General features: G+C 41.4%; 1 protein-coding gene and 1 pseudogene across 6 annotated transcripts in view; both read right to left on the minus strand.

Annotated features, from left to right (window-relative positions):
• The window catches only part of ENTREP2 (endosomal transmembrane epsin interactor 2), a 567,326-nt gene that overhangs the window by 96,218 nt on the left and 444,293 nt on the right, over positions 1 to 26,815 (minus strand).
• LOC129137182 (DDB1- and CUL4-associated factor 6-like) lies at positions 12,348 to 23,286 on the minus strand (annotated as a pseudogene).

Raw genomic sequence — 26,815 nt, forward strand, 5'->3', positions numbered from 1 at the left:
GTTTTGACAGTTTGTGTCATTATTGTCCTTCAGTTCGAAGAATTTTTTAATTTCCATCTTGATTTCATTTTTGACCCAATGCTCATTCAGGAGCAAGTTATTCTGTGCAGAAGCTCTTTAGTTTAATTAGATCCCATTTGTCAGTTTTGGCTTCTGTTGCCATTACTTTTGGTGTTTTAGACATGAAGTCCTGGCCCATGCCTATGTCCTGAATAGTATTGTCTAGGTTTTCTTCTAGGGTTTTTATGGTTTTAGGTCTAACATTTAAGTCTTTAATCCATCTTGAATTAAATTTTGTATAAGGTGTAAGGAAGGGATCCAGTTTCAGCTTTCTACATATGGCTAGCCAGTTTACCATGCACCATTTATTAAATAGGGAATCCTTTCCCCATTTCTTGTTTTTGTCAGGTTTGTCAAAGATCAGATGGTTGTAGATGTGTGGTATTATTTCTGAGGGCTCGGTTCTGTTCCGTTGGTCTATATCTCTGTTTTGGTACCAGTACCATGCTGTTTTGGTTACTGTAGCCTTGTAGTATAGTTTGAAGTCAGGTAGCGTGATGCCTCCAGCTTTGTTCTTTTGGCTTAGGATTGACTTGGCAATGAGGGCTCTTTTTTGGTTCCATATGAACTTTAAAGTAGTTTTTTCCAATTCTGTGAAGAAAGTCATTGGTAGCTTGATGGGGATGGCATTGAATCTATAAATTACCTTGGGCAGTATGGCCATTTTCACGATATTGATTCTTCTTATCCATGAGCATGGAATGTTCTTCCATTTGTTTGTATCTCTTTTATTTCTTTGAGCAGTGGTTTGTAGTTCTCCTTGAAAAGGTCCTTCACATCCCTTGTAAGTTGGATTGCTAGGTATTTTATTCTCTTTGAAGCAATTGTGAATGGGAGTTCACTCACGATTTGGCTCTCTGCTTGTCTGTTATTGGTGTATAAGAATGCTTGTATTTTTGCACATTGATTTTGTATCCTGAGACTTTGCTGAATTTGCTTATCAGCTTAAGGAGATTTTGGGCTGAGACGATGGGGTTTTCTAGATATACTATCACAGCAAAAGAAACTACCATCAGAGTGAACAGGCAACCTACAGAATGGGAGAAAATTTTTGCAATCTACTCATCTGACAAAGGGCTAATATCCAGAATCTACAAAGAACTCAAACAAATTTACAAGAAAAAAACAACCCTATCTAAAAGTGGGCGAGGATATGAACAGACACTTCTCAAAAGAAGACATTTATGCAGCCAACAGACACATGAAAAAATGCTCAACATCACTGGCCATCAGAGAAATGCAAATCAAAACCACAATGAGATACCATCTCATGCCAGTTAGAATGGCGATCATTAAAAATTCAGGAAACAATAGGTGCTGGAGAGGATGTGGAGAAATAGGAACACTTTTACACTGTTGGTGGGACTGTAAACTAGTTGAACCATTGTGGAAGACAGTGTGGCAATTCCTCAAGGATCTAGAACTAGAAATACCATTTGACCCAGACATCCCATTACTGGGTATATACCCAAAGGATTATAAATCATGCTGCTATAAAGACACATGCACACATATGTTTACTGCGGCACTATTCACAATAGCAAAGGCTTGGAACCAACCCCAATATCCAACAATGATAGACTGGATTAAGAAAATGTGGCACATATACACCATGCAATACTATGCAGCCATAAAAAAGGATGAATTCATGTCCTTTGTAGGGACATGGATGAAGCTGGAAACCATCATCTCAGCAAACTATCGCAAGGACAAAAAAACAAACACCACATGTTCTCACACATAGGTAGGAACTGAACAATGAGAACACTTGGACACAGGAAGGGGAATATCACACACCAGGGCCTGTTGTGGGGTGGGAGGAGGGGGGAGGGATAGCATTAGGAGATATACCTAATGTAAATGACGAGTTAATGGGTGCAGCACACCAACATGGCACATGTATACATATGTAACAAACCAGCACGTTGTGCACATGTACCCTAGAACTTAAAGTATAATAATAAAAAAATAAATAAATGTAAAAAAAAAGGAGCAAGTTATTTAATTTCCATGTATTTGCATGGTTTTGAAGGTTCCTTTTGGAGTTGATTTCCAGTTTTATTGTACTGTGGTCTAAGTGCTTGATACAATTTTAATTTTCTTAAATTTATTGAGGCTCGTTTTATGGCCTATCGTTGGGCTATCTTGGAGAAAGTTCCACTTGCTGTTGAATAGAATGTGTATTCTGTGGTTCTTGGATGAAATGTTCTGCATATATTTGTTAAGTCCATTTGTTCCAAGGTATAGTTCAAATCCATTGTTTCTTTGTTGACTTTTTGTCTTGATGACCTTGTCTTGTGCTGTCAGTAGAGTACTGAAGTCCCTCACGATTATTGTGTTGCTGTCTATCTCATTTCTTTGGTCTGTTAGTAATTGTTTTATGAATTTTGGAGCTCCAGTGTTAGGTGCATATATGTTTAGGACTGTGATATTTTCCCGTTGGACAAGGCCTTTTATCATTCGTGATGATTAATACCAAGTGTCCACTTGATTCAACTGAAGGATACAAAGTATTGATCCTGAGTGTGTCTGTGAGGGTGTTGCCAAAGGAGATTAGCATTTGAGTCAGTGGGCTGGGAAAGGCAGACCCACTCTCAACCTGGGTGGGAACACTCTAATCAGCTGCCAGTGCAGATAGAATATAAGCAGGCAGAAAAATGTGAAAAGGAGAGACTGGCCTAGGCTCCCAGCCTACATCTTTCTCCCGTGCTGGATGCTTCCTGCCCTCAAACATCGGACTCCAAGTTCTTCAGTTTTGGAACTTGGACTGGCTCTCCTTGCTCCTCAGCCTGCAGACAGCCTATTGTGAGACCTTGTAATAATGTGAATTAATAATAAACTCAAATATATATATATAATATATGTATATTCCATTAGTTCTGCCCCTCTAGAGAACCTAGACTAACACACCATTATATAAATGTCCCACTTTGTCTCTTTTAACTGCTGTTGCTTTAAAGTTTGTTTTGTCTGATATAAGAATAGCTACCCCTGCTCCCTTTTGGTGTCAATTTGCGTGAAATGCCTTTTTCCACCTCTTTAAGTTTATGTGAGTCCTTATGTGTTGGGTGAGTCTCCTGAAGGCAGCAGATGGTTGTTGAGTTCTGATGCTCCTGAAGCATGGAGTTCTGAGTTTCCTGAGGGCAGCAGTGGGTTGGTGAGTTCTTATCTATTCTGTGGTTCTGTATCTTTTAAGGGGAGCATTTAGGCTATTTACATTCAATGTTAGTATTGAGATGTGAGGTACCATTGCATTCATTGTGCTATTTGTTGCCTGAGTACTTTGGTTTTTTGTTTTTGCTTTTTAACTTGTATTTTTGTTTTACAGGTCCTGTGTGATTTATGCTTTAAAGAGGTTCTGTTTTGATGTGTTTCCAAGATTTGTTTCAAGATTTAGAGCTCCTTTTAGCAGTTCTTGTAATGGTGGCTTGGCAGTGGCGAATTCTCTCAGCATTTGTTTGTCTGAAAAAGACGGTATCTTTCCTTCATATATGATGCTTAGTTTCACTGGATACAAAATTCTTGGCTGATAATTGTTTTGTTTCAAGAGGCTGAAGATAGGGCCCTGATCCCTTTTAGCTTGTAGGGTTTCTGCTGAGAAATCTGCTGTTAATCTGATAGGTTTTCATTTATAGGTTACCTAGTGCCTCTGTGTCACAGCTCTTTTCTTTCCTTTGTCTAACTTTGGATAACCTGATGACAATGTGCCTAGGTGATGATCTTTTTGTGATGGATTTCCCAGGTGTTCTTTGTGTTTCTTGTACTTGGATATCTAGGTCTCTAGCAAGGCTGGGGAAAATTTCCTCTATTATTCCCCCAAATATGTTTTCCAAGCTTTTAGAATTCTCTTCTTTCTCAGGGACACTGATCATTCTTAGGGTTGGCCATTTTGTTATACCCGAGGGAGTTCCATGGTTTGCAAACATTTAAAAATGAACTTATGTTTCTAAACATTCTGTAGCTTTCTTCTTCCTATTGACTCATTAGCAATATTTGTTTTTTCCTGATTATAAAAGTAACAAATACTCAATGTAGACATTTTATAAAACATACAAAAGTATAAAGATGTAAATTAAAATCATCCATAATAAAAATGGCTTAATACTGTTAACCATTGTTTAAAAAAAAAAAAAAGAAAAGAAAAACACCACACTTTGAGACAAATTAAGAGTCCTTTATTTAAGCCGGCAGCCAAGAGAGGGCTTGACGCTCCAAAATTCTCTCGGCCCCAAAGAAGGGGCTAGATTTAACTTTTATATCTTGGTTTAGGAAGGGGGGTGGTCTAGTTAAAACAATTTTACAGAAGTAAAGTAAGCAAAAGTTAAAAGGATAAATGGTTACAGGAAAGTAAACAGTTCTAGGTGCAGGGGCTTTAAGACTATTACAACGTGATAGGCCCGGGGCTTGGGGCGTTATCAATCAGAGGAATTGCTGGGAATTGTAGATACAGCTTGCCACAGTATCTTATCAGTTAATTGCATTCTTGGATGTGCTGGGAGTCAGCCTGCACAAGTTAAGTCCTTGAGGAAGGGGCTGCCAGTGAAAGAGCCAAGATAGAATCTGTCTCGTTCTCTTAGCTAAGGAAGAGTCCATTCAGATGGAAACAAGGCTAGGTGATTAAAGGAAAAAGGGAGAGTCTAAAAACAGGTTAGTAAAAACGAGGTTGGGCATTACAATTTAACATAGTCCCAGACTTCTTGGAGGCTTCGTTCACATTTTTTCTTTTTTCTTTATCTTTGTTGGATTGGGTTAATTTGAAGACCTTGTCTTCAAGCTCTGAATTTCTTTCTTCTACTTGTTGAATTCTATTCCTGAGACTTTCCAGAGCACTTTGCATTTCTATAAGTGTGTCCAGTGTTTCCTGAATTTTTTATTGTTTTTTCCTTATGCTGTCTATTTCCATGAATATTTCTCCCTTCACTTCTTGTATCATTTTTGGATTTCCTTGCATTGGGCTTTGCCTTTCTCTGGTGCCTCCCTGATTTGTTTAATAACTAACCTCCTGAATTCTTTTTCAGGTAGATCAGGGACTTCTTGGTTTGGATCCATTGTTGGTAAACTAGTGTGATTTCTTGGGGGTGTTAAATTTTTGTCATATTACCAGGGTTGGTTTTCTGATTCCTTCTCATTTGCGTAGGTTCTGTCAGAGGGAAGGTCTAGGGCTGAAGGCTGTTGTTCAGATTCTTTTTTTCCCATGGGGTGTTCCCTTGGTGTGGAAATCTCCCTCTTTGCCTATGGATGTGGCTTCCTATGAGCGGAACTGCAGTGATTGTTGTCTGTCTTCTGGGTCTGGCCACCCAACAAGTTCTATCAGGCTCCAGGCTGGTACTCAGGGTGGTCTGCACAGAGTCCTGTGATGTGAACCGTCAATGGGTCTCTCAGTGTGGATATCAGTGCCTGTTCCGGTAGAGGTGGCAGCGGGGTGCAATGGACTATGTGAGGGTTCTTAGCTTTGGTGGTTTAATGCTCTATTTTTGTGCTGGTTGGCTTCCTGCCGGGAGGTGGCACTTTCCAGAAAGCATTGGCTATGGTGGTATGGAGAGGAACCTACAGTGGGCAGGGCCCTAGAACTCCCAAGAGTATATGCCCTTTGTCTTCATACCCCATGCTCATGGATGGGTAGAATCAATATTGTGAAAACGATCATACGGCCAAAAGCAATCTACAAATTCAATGCAATCCCCATCAAAATACCACCATCGTTCTTCATAGGATTAGAAAAAACAATTCTAAAATTCATACAAAACCAAAAAAGAGCCCACGTAGCCAAAGCAAGACTAAGCAAAAAGAACAAATCTGGAGTCATCACATTACCTGTTTTCAAACTATACTATAAAGCTACAGTCACCAAAACAGCATGATACTGGTATAAAAATAGGCACACAGACCAATGGAATAGAATAGAGAACCCAGAAATAAGCCCAAATATTTACAGCCAACTGATCTTCGACAAAGCAAACAAAAACATAAAGTGGGGAAAGGACACCCTTTTCAATAAATGGTGTTGGGATAACTGGCTAGCCACATGTAGGAGAATGAAACTGGATCCTCATCTCTCACCTTACACAAAAGTCAACTCAAGATGGATTAAAGACTTAAATCTAAGACCTGAAACTATAAAAATTATAGAAGATAACTTTGGAGAAACCCTTCCAGATGCTGGCTTAGGCAAGGATTTCATGACAAGGAACCCAAAAACAAATGCAATAAAAACAAAGATAGTTGGGACTTCAACTAAAGAGCTTTTGCATGGCCAAAGGAACAGTCATCAGAGTAAACAGACAACCCACAGGGTGGCAGAACATCTTCACAATCTATACATCTGACAAAGAACTAATTTCCAGAATCTACAATGAACTCAAACAAATCAGTAAGAAAAAAAAACAAACAATCCCATCAAAAAGTGGGCTAAGGACATGAATAGAGAATTCTCAAAAGAAGATATACAAATGGGCAAGAAACATATGAAAAAATGCTCAACATCATTAATTATCAGGAAAAGGCAAATCAAAACCATAATGCAATACCATCTTACTCCTGCAAGAATGGCCATAATCAAAAAATCAAAAAATAGTAGATGTTGCCGTGGATGCAGTAAACAGGGAACACTTCTGTGCTGCTGGTGGGAATGTAAACTAATGCAGTCACTATGGAAAACAGTGTGGAGCTTCCTTAAAGAACTGAAATAGAACTACCATTTGATCCAGCAATCCCACTACTGGTTATCTACGCAGAGGAAAAGAAGTGATTATATGAAAAGGATACTTCACACGCATGTTTATAGCAGCACAGTTCGCAATTGCAAAATTGTGGAAGCAATCCAAATGCCCATCAGTCAATGAGTGTATAAAGGAACTGTGGTGTGTGTGTGTGTGTGTGTGTATGTGTGTGTGTGTGTGTGTGTGTGTATATATATATATATATATATGATGGAATACTACTCAGCCATAAAAAGGAATGAATTAATGGCATTTGCAGTGACCTGGATGAGACTGGAGACTATTATTCTAAGTGAAGTAAATCAGGAATGGAAAACCAAACATCGTATGTTCTCACTAATATGTGGGAGCAAAGCTATGAGGATGCAAAGGCGTAAGAATAATACAATGGACTGTGGGTACTTGAGGGGAAAAGTAGGAAGGGGGTGAGGGATAAAGGACTACAAATAGGGTACAGTCATACTGCTCTGGTGATGGGTGCACCAAAATCTCACAAATCACCACTAAAGATCCTACTCATGCAACCAAATACCACCTGTTCCCCAATAACTTATGGAAAAATAAAAAATAAAAATAAATAAAAAAGAAAATTGGAAATTAAAGCTTTAAGTAGAGAGGCGAGACAGTAGGCCAGAAGCCGCTGTGCTTAATGGCAGCAGCCCTGGCCACCTGCCTGATTTCTAGGGCTTATTTGAAGCTGTGGGCTGGGGAGACCCGCTGGGCTGGCTCAGGGGTCTGCGTGGGCTGGCTCCAGCGCCCAGCCTAGAACCTTCAGGGACTTGGCCTACGCAAGGCCTGGCCTACTAGTTTTCATTTAGTGCATGTGAATTCAGAGAAACCAGGATCAGAAAGGTTCCTACTAGGTCTGTTATGATTCTGTCCAAGCTCATTAGAATTTAAATTTTTACCTTTAAACGCACGTTATTTTTGGCTCTGCATTGCTTTTATTATTATATTTTATGCAAAGAAGCCTGGCCTTTATGACCGATCAGTATTTGTGATTTTTCACTTTTCATGCAATTAAAGCCCATTAGAACACAGGCACGTGGCACAGGAAATGCACTCATGTGGCTGAGGAAGGAGAGGAGCTGCCGCATTCTTTGTTTCTAATTGTGCTTTATCTGCTAATTGCGTTTCTACCTGCTTCACGGGAACGGTGGGAAACTTACATCTAAAAATATATATCTAAAGGAATTTAGAACTCCTTTAAAATCTCAACTCTGATGAGAATCTAGGGTTTTGTTTGGTGCATGAACGTGTATACACAAAACATTTAGGAAAAAGTTATTTAATTCCAGAAAATAGAACCTTTATTATATAAATTATACAATTAAGTCTTATAACATTCGTTGACCTTTTAGGGAAAAAAAAAAACTACCTGCTTTTCATTTCTAGCATCAGATATTTCACCTTTATTTTGGTCTTCATTTCGTCATATTCCGTTTGCTAATTCATCTCTTGCTCTGCAACAGATGTTCAAATTATTTGTGAAATAGTAGATCTGAGTCACTTTTAATTTTTCATTTCATGTGTGCCATCGTGATGAGGGAGAGAGAGACAGGATGAGAATAAATCTGAGGACTGTGGGAATCTGCGATGCCAGTTGGAACTCCTGCCAAGAAGGAAATTGTCAAGTGAGAGCACCAAGCCAGAATCTGGAGTTCTCTTTGAAAGCATGTCTTCCTAGGACACAGCAACCGTTCCTACAGCCCTGGGAATTTTTACACCACCTTTTAATGCAAATGACACTTTTTTTTTTTTTTTTTTTGAGACGGAGTCTAGCTCTGTCGCCCAGGCTGCAGTGCAGTGGCACAATCTTGGCTCACTGCAACCTCTGCCTCCCGGGTTCAAGTGATTCTCCTGCCTCAGCCTCCCAAGTAGCTGGGATTATAGGTGCCCACCACCATGCCCAGCTAATTTTTGTATTTTTAGTAGAGACAGGGTTTCACTGTGTTGGCCAGGCTGGTCTCGAACTCCTGACCTCATGATCTGCCCACCTTGGCCTCTCAAAGTGCTGGGATTACAAGTGTGAGCCACCACGACCGACACTTTCAAGGACAGCTTAGCTTGCTGAGTTAGTAACGTTCACACAAGCCTCCTCTTGAACAGGAAAATAAGACTGGCACTCCTGAGGCACTCTTATCACACGAGAGACATGGAATAAGTTAGAGATTCCTCCTCCCTGTCTTGCCTTCGTCTCCTTCTGAGGCTCTTCTGTTAATAATGTAGACTTGCACTTTTAGGCCCGACTCAGAAATTTCATTAATTAGCACGGTCATCAAAGTAGAGCTCCACTTTGCTGACAGAAAGGGAGAAAGGGCTAAAGAGAATCGTGCTGGGTAACAGGAAAGTAAGGAACACTGCACGATTTTCCACCACAGAGACCCAAGCAAGAATGTTCGCAGCAGCAGTGCTTGGAATAACAAAAGATTGGAAAGATTCGACATGAGGTTCTGTCAAGTTAACTTGGGAAAACAGTGTTTCAAAAACATTAAATTAGGAGCTCTCCTGCATGACTTCTCCAACTTGTAGCATTTCAGTGTGTGTTGTCGTCAGAGGTGTTTGAACCAGAGTAACTCCATTTTGGATAGGGGCTGGGTAAAATAAGGCTGAGACCTACTGGGCTGCATTCCCAGATGGTTAGGCATTCTAATGAGATAGGAGGTCAGCACAAGATACAGGTCATAAAGACCCTGCTGATAAAACAGTTTGCAATAAAGAAGCCGGCCAAATCCCATCAAAACCAAGATGGTGACAAGAGTGATCTCTGGGTCATCCTCACTGCTACACTCCCATCAGCGCCATGAGTTTACAAATCCCATGACAACGTCAGGAAGTTACCCTATATGGTCAAAAAGAAAAGGCATGAATAATCCTCCCCTTGCTTAGCATATCATCACGAAATTACCATGAAAATGGGCAACCAGCATCCCTTAGGGCTGCTCTGCCTACGGAGAGCCATTCTTTATTCCTTTACTTTCTTAATAAACTTTCACTTTACTCTATGGACTCGCCTCTAATTCTTTCTTGTGCGAGATCCAATAGCCCTCTCTTGGGGTCTGGATTGGGACCCCTTTTCGGTAACACTGTCACCCTCCAAGAAGAGAGGTTGAGCATGCTGAGTGGACCACGTTTTCCTCCTCCTCTTCCTTCTTACATTTAAAATAACACCCATTTGCATCTCCCGTCACTCATGCTCAGGAGAATGTGCTGTGAGAAGTGCAGAATGAGGTGTTCAGGAGAGGCTCAGGGGCCTGCTTCAGTCTCCAGACATTCCAGCTTCCGAGGGGGCCCTGCAGGGCCACCAGCTCCCTCATGCTCACCCCACTAGGAATTACTCTATTTACAGACACAAATGCCTGTCAGTTGGTATTTGTCCTTTCCTAGAACATACCATAAATACAAAGCAATAAAGAATAACGTTTTTATGACTTTAAGTTTTTGTCTGGTCTCTCATCCAGCAGAATAGCATGTGATACAATCTCATGACTTTCAGAGCTATACAGCAGAAAATTGCTCATAACAGTGGCGTGTGTTTCCAGGCAAAACTGAAAACATGAATACAGCACTGGACACCTGGTCAGTCCTTAACAAATTACTCTCTGTTGATCAACTTCAATGACAAGAACAAATCAAAGAAGCTGGGCAGGGCTGCTGCTGACTGGTCACCTGATGGCCAATGGACAGTGACTTTTAAAGTTTACTTTCTTTTATTCTTGGGGGAGATCATATAGTATTTGAAGGTATAGTTGGGGAACACCACATTAAAAAATCGCAATTCTTAGCTTCTCTTGAAAAGTTTCGAGTTCCAGGTTCACTACGCCGTGGGTGGCAGCCGCTCCCTCCAGACAAGTCCTCCTGGTTCTGGGCTGGAGAGTGTTTGTGTCTGGCTTGGCCCCCAGCAGCCTCTGGGATTCTGTTTCTTCCTCTCTGCAAAGAAAGATGCCCAGCTCCAATGGCTCTCCATCTTCCATGTGGGGACACCTCTCCTGCTGTCATATCTGTACCTGTGAGCCTGTTCCTTTGCAGACATGCTAGCAGGGAGTCCAGTGGACACAGACACACATGCATAGGTTGACTCAGCTATGTGTAACTGGATATCAGTTTAGTCACTAATACCCCCTAAAAATGAGCTATAAATCCGAGAAACAGTTTAGATGGTCCTTTTTGCCACTGGAGACCACACTTCTTGCAGACACTAAAGCCCTGCTAAACACAAGGCGGGCCCAGTAGAACTCCTGTAGTGGCGCTCCTCGCTAGGGTGGGGGTGGAGGGAATGGAAAGGTACCCAGAGAGGCTGGTTCTGGCGCCCCTGGGCCTGCAGCCCTTTCCCCAGTCCCTGCAACAGGAAGGCCTCATCCTTCTACACTGCAGGTATCCCAGCAGAAGAAAAACAGGCACTCCCTGGAGAGGGCTCAGCTGACGGAGGACTGAGAGACGTCCCAGTGCACATGAAGTAAAGGCTGAAGCTTGCCCGGCCCCAGCTTGCGCCCAGCTCTGCCTGTGAACACAGATAGCTCCAGCTATGTACTCAGAAGTGTGTCCAGCATTGATGGGTTCTTGGTCGCACTGACTTCAAGAAGGAAGCCGCAGACCCTCACGCGGAGTGTTACAGTTCTTAAAGGCAGCGTGTCCAGAGTTTGTTCCTTCTGGTGTTCAGATGTGTTGACAGTTTCTTCCTTCTGATGGGTTCGTGGTCTCGCTGGCTCAAGAGTGAAGCCGCAGACCTTCCTGGTGAGTGTTACAGCTCTTAATGCGGCGCGTCTGGAGTTCTTCGTTCCTCCCGGTGGGTTCGTGGTCTCACTGGCTTCAGGAGTGAAACTGCAGACCTTCGCGGTGAGTGTTACAGCTCACAAAAGCAGTTTGGACCCAAAGACTGAGTAGCAGCAAGACTTATTGCAAAGATCGAAAGAACAAGGCTTCCACGCTTGTGGAAGCCCTCCGGGTTGCCACTGCAGGCTCGGGCAGCCTGCTTTTATTCTCTTATCTGGCCCCACCCACATCCTGCTGATTGGTCCATTTTACAGAGAGCCGATTGGTCTGTTTTACAGAGAGCTGATTGGTCTGCTTTGACAGGGTGCTGATTGGTGTGTTTACAATCCCTGAGCTAGACACAAAAGTTCTCCACCTCCCCACTAGATTAGCTAGATACAGAGTGTCCACTGGTGTATTTACAAACCCTGAGCTAGACACAGGGTGTTGATTGGTGTATTTACAATCCCTTAGCTAGACATAAAGGTTCTCCAAGTCCCCACCAGACTCAGGAGCCCAGCTGGCTTCACCCAGTGGATCCGGCACCGGGCCGCAGGTGGAGCTGCCTGCCAGTCCCCTGCCGGGCACCCACACTCCTCAGCCCTTGGGTGGTCCATGGGACTGGGCACCGTGGAGCAGGGGGCGGTGCTCACTGGGGAGGCTCCCGCAGCACAGGAGCCCACGGAGGTGGGGGAGGCTCAGGCATGGCGGGCTGCAGGTCCCGAGCCCTGCCCCGCGGGAAGGCAGCTATGGCCCGGCGAGAAACTGAGCACAGCAGCTGCTGGCCCACGTGCTAAGCCCCTCACTGCCCGGGCCGGCGGGCTGGCTGGCTGCTCTGAGTGCGGGGCCGCTGAGCCCATGCCCACCCGGAACTCACGCTGGCCGGCAAGCACCAGGCACAGCCCCGGTTCCTGCTCATGCCTCTCCCTCCACACCTCCCTGCAAGCTAAGGGAATGGGCTCTGGCCTTGGCCAGCCCAGAAAGGGGCTCCCACAGTGCAGCGGCGGGCTGAAGGGCTCCTCAAGCACAGCCAGAGTGGGCACCAAGGCCGAGGAGGCGCCCAGAGCCAGCGAGGGCTGTGAGGGCTGCCAGCACGCTGTCACCTCTCAGAAGCAGGAGGAGTCCCGCCAAAGAGAAAATAAAAACTATACACACTGACTTTCGGGGATCTCCCAAGGAATGCTAGATGATTAGATGATCCACCCGAGTCCATATAGCTGTGACAGATGATGAACCTTGAAGATCTTGTTGCATTTTGGTGGGGAACTGTGGGAATCGGGCAGGGAATCACTTTCACCTGCAGCTTACCAGGACCTATCTACAGGGATGACAAAAGCATCCCCTAGCAGGTGGCTGGAGACCTGAGGCTCACCAAGTGCCCCAGTCATGAAATCACAGAAAAAAACTACCAGAGGCCAGTGCATTGCTCTCCCTGCCTGGCAGGTGCAAAGTCAGTGGAGAGAAGTAGTATCACGGTCGAGCATGCGGTGAGAACAACGCCCACGGAACCGGGGGACACATGGCAAGGGCTGAAGCTGCAAGTTCTGAGCACGTCAGCCCCTGTGCCTCACCCCCACCTTCCTGTTCTCCAAACTGAAATGAGCCTCCAGGCCTTGTCCCCAACCACTTCCCTGCATCCTTTAGGCCTCGGCTTGCAGGCCAGGTGCTCAGAGAGGTATTGGCCACGTCCACCGCACCTCCCCACGTCTTTCCTCGGAGGACTTCCTGTTGTCTGAAACTGTCCACTGCAGCTCCCTGTGTCTTTCCTTGGAGCACTTCCTGTTGTCTGACACTGTCCACCACAGCCCCCCACGTCTTTCTTTGGAGCCCGAGCTGCTCACCAGAAGGGAGCGGAGCCAGGATTTGTCTTATCTCCAGGACTTGTCTTGACACTGCCGTGTTCCTAGCACTCAGAACATGCCGGACACGGGGCGCTCCCTCTGTAAAATGTATTAATCCACTGAATCAAAGAATGACTGAATGTACACCATGGACAGATACATATTTCTATGGAACCACTGTTACCTTACTTAAAACATACCAATTTTTATTTTGCTGGGAATGTTTACTTTGCTAGGAAAGTTTACTTTGCTAGGAAACTTTGGGGGTTTGGAATCAACTTTCAAATGGCAGCTTTTGCCATGGAATCTCTTTATCTATAATAATAGCAAATTCACATGAAGAAGAATGAAAACAGAATGATGTTCCTACAAACGGAAAAATTCTGGGCCATCATGACAACGCACAAATAGCTGTCAAATGCTAAATTTCTCATGAAGCCAAGAGAGGCCAAAACTATCCCTGACCTGTGATTAGTACAATGAAGGCTGTGCCTTTGGGCAACAATGGGAACAGAGATGAAGACTTCAAGCCAGACGGTCCAGCAGCCCCAGCCTGAGGCTATGTCCTCCTGTAATTTATTACTCAGGATGAGGAAGCTAAATCAGGGTTGCCCTGGTTACTATGGGGCTCTTCCGAGGACCCTGGCGACATAATTGGTGTTGGCTTGGAGACTGAGGCTTTCAATTCTGAGATTAGAGTGCTGGTAATAGAGGTGGCTACCCCCTCAAGAAGAAACTCAAACAGGCTTTGGAAAAAATGAGATAGTCTCAGAATTAAGGTCCTCCTCCAAAATGTGCCACTGACTGTCTTAACCTGTGGTCCTGACAGATTCAGCAACAATACATAATTGGCTCACTCAGATAATAATTGCCTTTTAAAAATAGTAACAAATAGAATCATGAAATGCTTAACCAGATGATCTCAGCTAACTGAACTAGGTTGTCACACACAGAGAGAGCAGCATCTGCTGTGAATATCCTGCTCAGATCACCCTTCGGCAGACATTTCCCGAGTTACTGCCACAGCCCCGTGCTGGACACTCAGAGGAGGAAGAACTCTGGGGATAGCGGCTTGGAGGACTGGCTGGAGGGGGAATGACATGGGATGTGGCCCAAGAAACAGATTTTCCAAAGAGAAAGGGACAGTAATACAGAGAACAGGCAGGAAGAGGGAGATAGGACTGGAATATAGTTCATTAAAATGGAATTCAGCCAGGGGCCCTTCTCAGGCACCCAGAACCCTCATGGCTCTGCCACCAGGCTGAGAATAGCAAACAAAGGTGATCGGGTCCCAGAAATCTGAAACACGTTTTTGAGCATCTGGGGATCTGTGCCCTGTGTTTGCAGGCTGGTCTTAAAGGCGCCTGGAGTTTACAGGGGGTGGTGAGCAAGGCAGGAAAAGCGGAGGAGCGGCCTGCATATTTAGGGTGCAAGGGTCTGCGATGTCACCCTCACACCTACACCCACAGTCCATAAGGGTCATCAGGCGCATCAGCTGGGTGGTCGCTACAGGCCAGAAAGGGCTGGGAGGACAAAGCACAGAACACGGATGCCCACCCCTCCTGCTGTCGTGAGGCTAAATCTGCTTCCCCCACACCCAGCCGCCACCAGGGAGAGAAGGAGAAGACGGAAGGAAAGAGGAGTGGAGGGGCTGAATACCTTCTGGAAAGAGACAAAGTTAACCCTGGGGAGACTGTTTTAAACTGGTAAAGGGGGAACCACTCTGCAGTGGTAAGAGTTGAATTCAATTTTTCTAAATCAGTGGCCACAGAAGTAACTCACTTCTACATGCCAAGTAGAAATCAGTTACAGAAAATGAAGAACACATTTCTGCAGTTCTGAGCCAAGATATGAGAATTTTAATCACACCACATATAACAGAAGTCAACAGGATTGAGACTAAACATCTCTCATAAACATAAGTAGACAAAACTTACCGATGAGAAAAAAAAAGAAACTTGAAAACATGATGCTAAGTGAAAGATGCCAGACACAAAAGGACAAACACTGTGCCGGGTGCGGTGGCTCACACCTGTAATCCCAACACTTTGGGAGGCTGAGGCGGGTGGATCAGTTTGAGACCAGCCTGGCCAACATTGTGAAACCTCGTCTCTACTAAAAATACAAAAATTAGCTGGGCATGGTGGCAGGCGCCTGTAATCCCAGCTACTCAGGAGGCTGAGGCAGGAGAATCGCTTGAACTAGAGAGGTGGAGGTTGCAGTGAGCCAAGTTCACGCCACTGCACTCTAGCCTGGGCAACACAGCAAGACTCCATCTCAAAAACAAAAACAAAAACAAAAACAAAACAAAACAAAATACTGTATGCTTCCACTTACATGAGTGACCTAGAATGGGATAAATTCATAGAGACAGAAAGTAGAATATTGGTTATCAGGGGCTGGGGAAGCGGAGAAATGAAAAGTTATTGTTTGATGGGTATAAAGTTTCTATTAGGGATGATGAAAAAGTTCTGGAAATGGATGTTGGTCATGGTTTCACACAATGTGAATGTAGTTAATGCCACTGAATTGCACACTTAAAATGGTTAATTTAGTAAACTTTATACTGTGTATATTTTACCATAACCAAAAAGAAAAAGGACTCTCACTTTCGTTAAGTAGAATAATATACTGTTTAATTATTAATTTAGAAGCCCAATCAAAAAAGGAAAAAAAGTCAAAAGGTACAGATTATCAGTGAGATAACAGACCTTGCACACAGAGGAACTTAACATATTAGAAATGTATAAAAATATTGTAAACTTACTAAATAATACTATGAACTATTTTATGCTCATGACTTAAACAATGATTCAAAGCCCAAATAGATCACAAATGTAAAAAAATGCAAAAATTGCCAATTAACTATATCCTTAGCTATCATCAGTCTGACAGTTTAATTGGTGAATCTTTTCTTTTCTTTTTTTTAAATTAAAAAATTTTTATTAGTAACATTTTTGTCCTTGGTAATCCTTCCGAATAAAGAAATCTATGAAAATGCTATGGAAAATTAAATTAAACAACATATAAAATCACTTGGGCACCTGGAAGATGGTGAAGAAATATTTTGTGACATAAATGTAAAACTGAACTATCAATTTTTAAAAAGCTTTAGTGTTTCGTTAAAAGTACGAAAAAGAAATTTAAAATATGCTTAAATAATCATTAGTCAGAGATATATTCAGAAAGGAAACTTATTAAATGTACTACTTTTTTCATTCTCCACGGTAAAACTGAGAATGAGAATCTTGGTGAAGGTTAAAATTTTGAAATAATAGCGTTATCTGGGGACATCAACTATTCCTTACATCTTGAACACACAATCTTTCTATTTACTCTGTAAACATGCTCAGTTTTGAACCTACCACCCCCTATACCTGACATTATCTTTGCTCTATCTTTCAATTCTTAATTGAGCTTATGGAAAGAGACATACCAATGTCTCTACCTTTTTTTCCCCAAACCTTTCTCCTCAAACCACTACTATCTGGTTTCTGCTTCCACTACATCATATCTGAAACTAAAATGTCAAAGCAATCACGTTGCCAAATGTAAAAAAGGATTTCCCAGACCTTTTGGGAGTTGGTATCATTGCTTCACATGGCATTACTAACCTGTCCCTCCTTGTACTTGTTTTCTCCTGGCTTTGGATATGGCATTCTTTCTGCCCTGCATACTTCTCTATCATTCCTGTTTGGTCTCATTAGCTAGATCCTCTTCTCTATTTGCTCCTGTAGCGCAGACTCTGCTCTTCTCATTTTATCCTCTTTTTCTAGACAATCTCATCCACTCCCATGGTTTCAATTGCTATCTATAAACTATCTTTATCTCTATCTCAGACCACTTTGGTGACTTCCAGCATCATACAGCCATCCAACCATCTATGAGATTTCTCCATGTGGATATCCAAAGACACTTCAAACTTAACATTAAAAAAAAAACTCACATACCTTCTTCTCCCCTCAAATCAGCTGTTCCTCCTAAAATCTCTACCTTGGCTGATGGTTCATTTTCACCCTGTCAAGACACCTGGATATCATACTCTCATTCATTTCTAACTTAGTCTCAAAGTCCCATGAATTCAACCTTTCAACTATTTTTAACATCTGTCCATTCCCACTTCTCACCACTATTGCCTTAGGTTGGATCCCTCATAATCTCTTAGGTGGACTATAGCAATGGCCTCTTACATGTTCTTGGCGTTTTCAATCTTACTTCTTCCAATCAATCATTTATAATGTTGCCAAAAATGATCTTTCCAATATGTAAATCTGATCACATTTCTCCCAAGCTGAAGTAATCCCTACAGCTCTTAAATAATTAGTTGCTTAAAGAATTAATTCATTTACTCACTCATTTAACAAATATTTACCACATAACGTATGATTTTAGGCAGAGAGGAAATTATAGTAAATGAAAATATTTAGAGAATATGCAGAAAGGTAGATATTAAACAATCCCCTAAATAAGTGTATGATTACAAATTTGACAAATGCAATGAAGAAAAATAACAAGTCACAAAGGAAGAAAAAGAGGAGACCTACTAGAGATTGTGAAGTTATATTATTTTTGAGAGAATAATATCTCGGTGAGTTTAAAAAATGAGTAGAAGTCGCTCAACAAAGAAGTAGTTTTGGTAGAGGGAACAGCACGTACAAGGGATCTGAAAGGGAAAAGGAGGTTAGAGTGTTAAAAGAAATGAAGGTAAGTCTATTTGGCAAGAGCTTAGTGAAGGATGGGATAGTGGCCTGAGACAAGATTATTGACATAGAAACCAAGTCATGTAGGGTTTGTAAGCCAAGGTATGGATTTGGGTTCTTTTGAAAGGCTATGAGAAGCAATTAAAAAGTTTTAGGCAGATGAATCACATGGTTATATTTATATCTTAAAGTTTCACTCTGGCTGCTGGTAGAGAATAGATTATAGCCTGAGTGGATGTGAGAAGACTAGTAAAGGGATTATTCCATTAGTCTAGGAGAGAAAAATTGTGGTGGGCAGTCTCTATTAACTTTTAGAAGTTATCTTTAGGTAATGTGAGCCTGCAACGTGAAGTTCCTAGTACTTTAAAAGTTATAATGCTGATGAACAAAAAGGTATGTAAAAACTCAGGATTTAATCTAATTATATACATTTTCCACCATTAGAACATTTCTGCTCAGAGGTCTTATTACAAAGCTACATTTCTGATAGTCTACTACGATGCAGCTTCTGCCAAAGCCACTCAGTACTAACCTCTTACATAGCATCTCTACTTACATGATTAAAATGCATATCATACTTGACCTAGTCAAAAGATAAAGAACCACTTGATTTCTACTTCCAAGCTACTCAACTCCCTAGTAAATGGCCTTACCATTTACCCTACCCAGGCACTGATGTAAAAAATCTGAGAGTTAATCATAATTTTTCTCTTCCTCTCATATCCCATATCATATGTAAATTAAGTATCAACTTAAATTGAATATAATATTCAACGTAATGCTATGAAAATTATTGTATGTGATTAATGAGAATATAAATCTGGCTATAAAATCTCTGATAGTGATATAGTATTTATATCCATATATCCTTAGGAAAAAATTCCCTTTAATTATAGAGTAGTTATGAACAGTAGTCTAATATAGTATGCTATAGTTGTGTTTTGCCTTAATTATTCTTCATTGTTAATACCTCTATAATAAACATATAAAATAAAATGCTTAATTTCTTAGTTTGCAAATTAATTTACCAATTCGTTCATTCTTTCTTTGTCAAGAACGGAAAACCTTATAGCAATACAGGTCATCTCAGGTGCATAAAGAGTAATTTAAGATCAGAAATTCATCTCAGGTCCATAAGGAATAAGTTTTCTTTTTTTCTTTTTTTTTTTTTTTTTGAGACGGAGTCTCACTCTGCTGCCCAGGCTGGAGTGAGTGGCGCAATCTTGGCTCACAGTAACCTCCGCCTCCCAGGTTGAAGCAATTCTCCTGCTTCAGCCTCCTGAGTAGCTGGGATTACAGGCGTGGGCCACCACGTCTGGCTAATTTTTGTGTTTAGTAGAGACGGGGTTTCGCCATGTTGGCCAGGCTGGTCTCAAACTCCTGACCTCAGGTGATCTGCCTGCCTCAGCCTCCAAAAGTGCCGGGATTACAGGTGTGAGCCACCGCTCCTGGCCCCAAAAGGAATAATTTAAGATCAGAAGTACAAAGGAAGTTTTCTAATTGATTTTAAAATTAGTTTCTGAATATTTCTCTAAGACTATAGTTTAAATTCGATCTGTTTCACACCAAATAAGTACTACAGCAATATTTAATTTCTGCATTACTATTGACATGTGAGTCATCTAACATGTAAACTTTCAGCCAACCAAATATTATGGCTTTAGTGCTAATTTAAAAAAAGTTTTTGAAAGGAACATTTGTAAAATATATAAAGGCATTCATCTGCCTTTTTTTTAAAAAAAGAGATGGGGGGTCTCACTCTGTCACCCACACTGGAGTGCAGTGGTACAATCATAGCTCACTGAAGCCTTGAACTCCTGGGCTCAAGCAATCCTCCTGCCTCAGCCTTCTTAGTAGCTGGGACTACAGGCATGCACCACCACACCCGGCTAATTAAATTGTTTGTTTGTTTGTTTGTTTGTTTAAGAGACAGGGTCTCGCTATATTGACCAGGCTGGTCTCAAACTTCTGGGCTCAAGCGATCCTCCTGCCCCAGCTTCCCAAGTAGCTGGGATTACAGGCGGTGTGCCACCACGTCCAGCTATCCGCTTTTTTAAATAGAGGAAGTGAATATCATGTTAAGTTATTCTTAAAGACTTAACTAAGATTACTTATCATACTTTGTCACAATATATTTAAAATACTTCATTAAATTCTGAGGTGAGATAGTAAACCATTTGTGCTAACCCTAAATAGCCTTTTTAGTTTTTGAATAGTCTTCCTATCTCCAACCTTTTCAGATGTCCCTTCATGTCAGAATGTCTTCCTCTGCTAATCCTTCTCTGTGCTGTATTTGATCTGCTAGTAATAAAGCTTGATAAACAAGTAACCTGTTTATTTTATCAGGCTCTATTCAAGGCTTGGAGATTGACTCTATAACTTTCCCACATTGAAAAGTGCAAGTGGAAGTGGAGCTTCTGATTGATAGCTTTTGAGCTTACCTCTGGGTTTGTAACTGTATTCTTTAGTTAAAGCTATCAGGAATTTGGCTACCAGATAAGTGAGACATAAAACCAAGTATCATTACTAAAGCAATCTAGTGATACAGGATATTACTGTGTTTAAATAACTTATCCTACATAAACAACAAGGTAGTGTTAACCTCACACCCACAATTCTACACGATTTTATGACAGATATCTAGGATTTAAAAAATGGATATAGCCTATATCCATTATAATTTTGTTATACTGAGAGAGTTCAAAGTTGGCATCAAGGGTCAAAGGTAGAAATTAGCTTACATAGAAAATAATTTGTATAGGCCAAACAGACCTTTTGTGTACAATACCACCTACTGTAATTTAGTCCACAAAATACTGACTATAAGACCATAATCAAAATGAAATGCTATGAAAGGTGTGCGAGAGCTTAGTTTATGCACTGCAATAAAGCTATGGATGGATGGGCATAGCGCATCTCCTGTTGCACGCACTCTGTTGCTCATCAAGTTACATGGATCTGAGCTGTTTGTTAACCACAGAAGAAGGTGAATCAGTCTGATGATGTGTGTGGTATCCAGATGCCTCAACAGACTGCCTTTGTTCACTGTCTGGCGAAGATAAAAAAAGGAGTAGAATGAGGGCTTTCTGTGGGAGATGATGTCGAATGAGCCTGAGCTGACATTGTAGAGGATGTAGATGGCTGGAGAAACTGTTCAGCTGGAGTATCTACTTCCATTGCAGTTTCACTCACTTCCAAATCAGGACTTGATGGGACCATAGGAAGAGTTGAAATATCTGATTGACTTGTTCCACCTCTGGGTCAAGATCTTCCTCATCCTCTATTGCTTTGTGCAACCTCACTTGCTTCTTTGAACCGTCTTGATAACATATCAGACATTCTCTGCATCAATGACACATTGGGACTCTGCTCTCCATGTCATTCTCGTTCACTCTCAGGCCTTGATCTGGGTCCAGTATCTGACCAATCACCACGAAGTCTCAAACGCTTAACTGGTGGTGGTTGTAACTCTTCTCTCTTCCGCAGAAGGAGTTTTAAGTTCTCATGCTGTATCAACTTTCGGGTCAAAAAGATATATGTAATCTGAAGAGTAACTAATGAGAATCTCTTGACCATCTTCACTGTAACACAGAAATGTCACTCTGCAGGACTTATTATTAAATGGGAAGCAATAAAATGGGCAACCATTCCAGTAGTCCCTCGACCTGCATAATTCCCTGTAGCTCTTGTGCCCAGCATTCGCCTATCATATATTTGTACTGAGCTATAAGAACAACCAACGGCAAGGTAATATGGTATTGGTGGGCAAATAGCAACAGATGTGGCAGCACGTCGACAGTTAATTAAAATATCATCTTCACAATCTTCTTTTGTGCAGCTAGTTTTGATGCGTGTATCAAACCACCTACCAGTTCTATCTTCACCACAAGAGAGAAGTGTAAGGGTCATTGGGTACAGTCATAATCTCATAAGTACTTCCATAGTGGCAAGTAAATTGGCATTGTCTGTTGGTTTCTGCATCTTGCTCAACATTGGTATAAAATATTACTCCATCTCCAGAGCAGGATACAATCTGTTTATCATTTGTGCAAGGTAAGAACTTTGCATTAAATATGTTTGCTTGGTGCCCCGAACGAATTGTTGTCAAAACCTTTCTGCTGTAGGGATTACTAATTACTAATTTGGTGTCATCTGAGCCAGATAAAATATATTCTCCAGTGTCATTCCAACAGATTGTATTAACACAGCCATCATGCACATTTAGGGTTGCTTCAAGTTTCAATCTTTAGATAAATTCTCTTCTTCCCAGGTAGTGGCCCCACAGCCAGGACGGGTCCTCCAGCCTGAGGGACCTTTTCCTCATGTCCCACAACAGATGTGGACAGGAGCCACCCTGAGACATGGCTCTGCCTGAGTGAGGTGGGAGGGGAGACCCTACCTGAATCTTTTCAAAGTGTCATAAAACAGATAGTTCTATAGTCTTGATATCATTATAGAACATTTAAAAAAATAAGGAAAGCTTCTGTTTTCCAAAAGCACTTAATAATGATTGGTCCTGTTTACAGGTTGTGATATTTTGTATACTCCTTCTTTTACCTTTTTTTGCTGTAAGATATCTGTGTGGTTGCCATCTATTGTCTTTTCATCTTGCTTGTCCTTAACATGAAAGTCCTGGCCACACCTTAGTTTTTCTTTGCTACCTTAAAGAGAGTCTCTAAACATGTGAAAATTAAACACCACAGTTCTAAATAATTCATGGATCAAAGAGAAAGCCTCAAAGAAAAAATCAAGAGAACTGAATGGACACAAAACATATCAAAATATGTGGAGTGCAGCTAAAGCAATACTGAGAGGGAAATTTACAGCACTAGATGCTTACATAAGAAACAAGGAAAGCTCTTAAAACAGTAAGCTAATTCCTACCTCAGGAAACTAGATAAAGAAGAGTGGCTGGGCGTGTTAGCTCACGCCTGTAATCCCAGCACTTTGGGAGGCCAAGGTGGGTGGATCACGAGGTCAGGAATTCAAGACCAGCATGGCCAAGATGGTGAAACCCTGTCTCTACCAAAAATACAAACATTAGCTGGGCATGGTGGCGGGTGCCTGTAATACCAGCTACTTGGGAGGCTGAGGCAAAAAACTGCTTGAACTCGGGAGGCAGAGGTTGCAGTGAGCCGAGATTGAGCCACTGCACTCCAGCCTGGGCGACAGAGTGAGACTCCATCTCAAAAAAAAAAAAAAAAAAAAAAAAAAAAAAAAAAAACCAAAGCAAACAGAAGAAAAGAAATCATAAAGATAAAAGTACAAATCAATGAAATAAAAAACAGAAAAACAATTGATACGAAAACTTCTAACAGGAGTTGGTACTTTAATAAGATCAACAACACTGACAGAAGTTTAGCAAGAAAAATGCTAGAAAACAAAAATTATCAATATCTGGAATGAAACAAAAATATAACTACAGACCCTGCAGACATCCAAAGGATAATAAAGGAGTAATATGAACAACTCTTCACAAGTAAATTTCACAACTTAGATAAAATGCATCAATTCCTTGAAAAACACAAACTACCATAATTCACATAATATGAAACAGATAATTTGAATAGCCCTGTAACCATTAAGGAAATTGGGGAGCCAGGCACAATGGCTCATTCCTGTAATCCTAGTACTTTTGGAGGCTGAGATAGGAGAATCGCTGGATTCCAGGAGTTCAAGACCAGTCTGGGCAACATAGCGAGACTTCTCTCTATAAAACATAAAAAAAAAAAGTAGCCAGGCATTATGGCATGCACCTGTAGTCCTACCTACTCAGGAGGCTGAGGCAGGAGGATTGCTTGAGCTCAGGAGTTCAAGGTTGCATTGAGCTATGGTTGTGCCACTGCACTCTACTCTGGGTGACAGAGCAAGATCCTGTCTCAAAAATTTAAAATAAAAAAAGAGAAATTGAATTCATAGCATTAAAATTCTCCAAAATAAAACCTCCAGGCCTAGATAGTTTCACTGGAGAATTCTACCAAATGCCTAAAGAATAATTAACATCAATTCTACATAATCCCTTCCAGAAACTAGAAGTGAAGACTTCGCAACACATTTTCTGAAGCTAGTATTACTCTGATTCTGAAACCAGACAAAGATAGTTGAAAGAAAAAAAAGAAGGAAGGAAGGAAGGAAGGAAAGAAGGGAGGAAAAAAGAAAAGAAAAACAACAATAAACCAATACCTTTCATGAACTTAGAGCAAAAAATCCACAATAAAATATGTACAAACCAAATCCAACAATGTGTAAAGATTACTACATGCCATGGCCAAGTGATATTTGTTTTAGGTATATAAAACTGATTAACATTTGAAAATCAATGAAATCCACCAGATCAACAAGCCAAAGAAGAAAAATTACATGATTATATTAATTGACAAGGAAGAAGCTTTTGACAAAATGAAATGTGTTTTGCCCATTTTCTAATTGGCTTGTTTTTCACTGTTGAATTTTGAAAGTTCTTCATATATTTTAGATACTAGTCCTTTGGCATACATGTGGCTCACTAATATTTTCTCCCTGTCTGTAGCTTGTCTTTTCAACCTCTTCAGGTGGATTTTCGGAGAACTGGTTTTTAATTTTTCTTAACATTTTCCTTTTATAGGTGATGATTTTGGAGTCAAGTCTCAGAATTCTTTGCCTAGCACTAGATACCAACATTTTTTCTCCTATGTTTTTTCTAAAAGTTTTGTAGTTTTGCATTTTATATTTAATCCCATTAGGTTGGTTTTTATAAAAGGGATGAGGTTTAGGTTGAGGTTCACTGTTTTGCCTATGATTGATGAGCACATGAAAAGATGCTTGGAATCATTAGTAATCAGGGAAATGCAATTCAAAACTATCATGAGATACCACTTTGTACCCACTAGGATGGCTTAAAACAAAGTCAGAAAAGAAACGTTGGCAAGGATGTAGAGAAACTGGAACCCTCATGCGTTGCTGGTGGAAATGTACAATGGTGCAGCTGCTCCGGAAAATGGTCTGGCACTTTCTTAAATGATTCAACTAGAGTTACCAAGTAACCTGGCAATTCTATTCCGAGGTATTAGGTTGATGCAAAAGCAATTGTGGTTTTTGCCATTAAAAGTGATAAGAGAAATGAAAATATATGCACATAAAAACTTGTATATAAATGTTTATAGCAGCACTGTTCATAATAGCCAAAAGGTGGAAACAACCCAAATGTCCACTGATGGATGAGCGGATAAACAAAATGTGGTTAATCCACACTATGGAATATTATTCAGACATAAAAAAGAATGAAGTACTGATACATGCTGCAATATGTATGAACCTTGAAAACATTACGCTAAGAAAGAAGCCAGTCATAAAAGACTACATATTATGTGATTCCCTTCATATGAAAGTCCAGAACAGGGAAATTTATAAAGACAGAAAGTAGACTAGTGGTAGCTCAGGGATGGGGGCAAGGAAGGAGAGTGAGAGCTAAAGGTACAGGGTTGCTTTTTAAGGTGAAATTGACTTCAATGATGTTTACATACATCTGTGAATATATTAGAAACCACTGAATAGTATACCTTAAATGGGTGAATTATGTGATACATGACTGTATTAGTCTGGAGCTAGGCGCGGTAGCTCACGCCTGTAATCCCAGCACTTTGGGAGGCCGAGGTGGGCAGATCACAAGGTCAGAAGATTGAGACCATCCTGGCTAACACAGTGAAACCCCATCTCTACTAAAAAAAAATACAAAAAATTATTCAGGCTTGGTGGGACGTGCCTGTAGTCCCAGCTACTCGGGAGGCTGAGGCAGGAGAATCGCTTGAACCTGGAAGGTGGAGGTTGCAGTGAGCCGAGATCATGCCACTGCAGTCCAGCCTGGGTGACAGAGTGAGACTCCATCTCAGAAAAAAAAAAAAGAGGTTTAATTGGCTCACAGTTCCACAGGCTATACAGGAAGCATGGCAGCATCTGCTTCCGGGGAGGCCTCAGGGAGCTTCCAATCATGGCAGAAGGTGAAGGGAAGCAGGCACGTCTTACATGGCCAGAGCAGGAGCCAGACAGAGAGGAGCGAGGTGCTACACACTTTTAAACAACTAGATCTCATGAGAATTCACTATCATGATGACAGCTCCAAGAAGCATGGTGTTAAACCATGAGAAACCACCCCATGATCCAATCACCTCCCACCAGGCCGCACCTCCAACACTGGGGATTACAATTGAATATGAGATTCGGGTGGGGACATATATCCAAACCACATCAATGACTTACATGTCAATAAAGAGATATAAAATTGTTTTGTTTTTTGAAAAAAATCTAATATTTTAATAAGCCACTCTCTCAAGCCAATACAAGGCAGCTCCAGCATACCCCTGCTTCAGGAGATGTTTATGCCACATGAAGGGAGGAAACCATAATCCTTTCCACATCCCTCAGGTAGACGTGGAAATAAGGATAAGGTGAAAATTACAAAAACCAAGCTCATCATGCCTCCTTCCCTTGCCACCAAATGCTTGTATTTCTTTTTAACACCTGTTCCCCGGGTTGTATAAAAAGTCCTTTGCTAATTACTTTTAGGAAAAGGGCGACATTCTGGCCTTCACCTCCCAGAAACCATGCATCATACTTGAGGCACACACCAGGGAAGAGGCTGAGGTCAAGTTCACCAATCAGAAACACAAACAGACAAGGAAAAAGAAGGCAGCAATCAGTTTCCATCAAAACCCTCAGCCAGGTGTCAGATCTCCCAGGGACACCCCTCTTTAATTTGGGGGGGACA

The sequence above is a fragment of the Pan troglodytes genome, chromosome 16 (assembly GCF_028858775.2).
Source record: "Pan troglodytes isolate AG18354 chromosome 16, NHGRI_mPanTro3-v2.0_pri, whole genome shotgun sequence".
NCBI lineage: Eukaryota > Metazoa > Chordata > Mammalia > Primates > Hominidae > Pan > Pan troglodytes.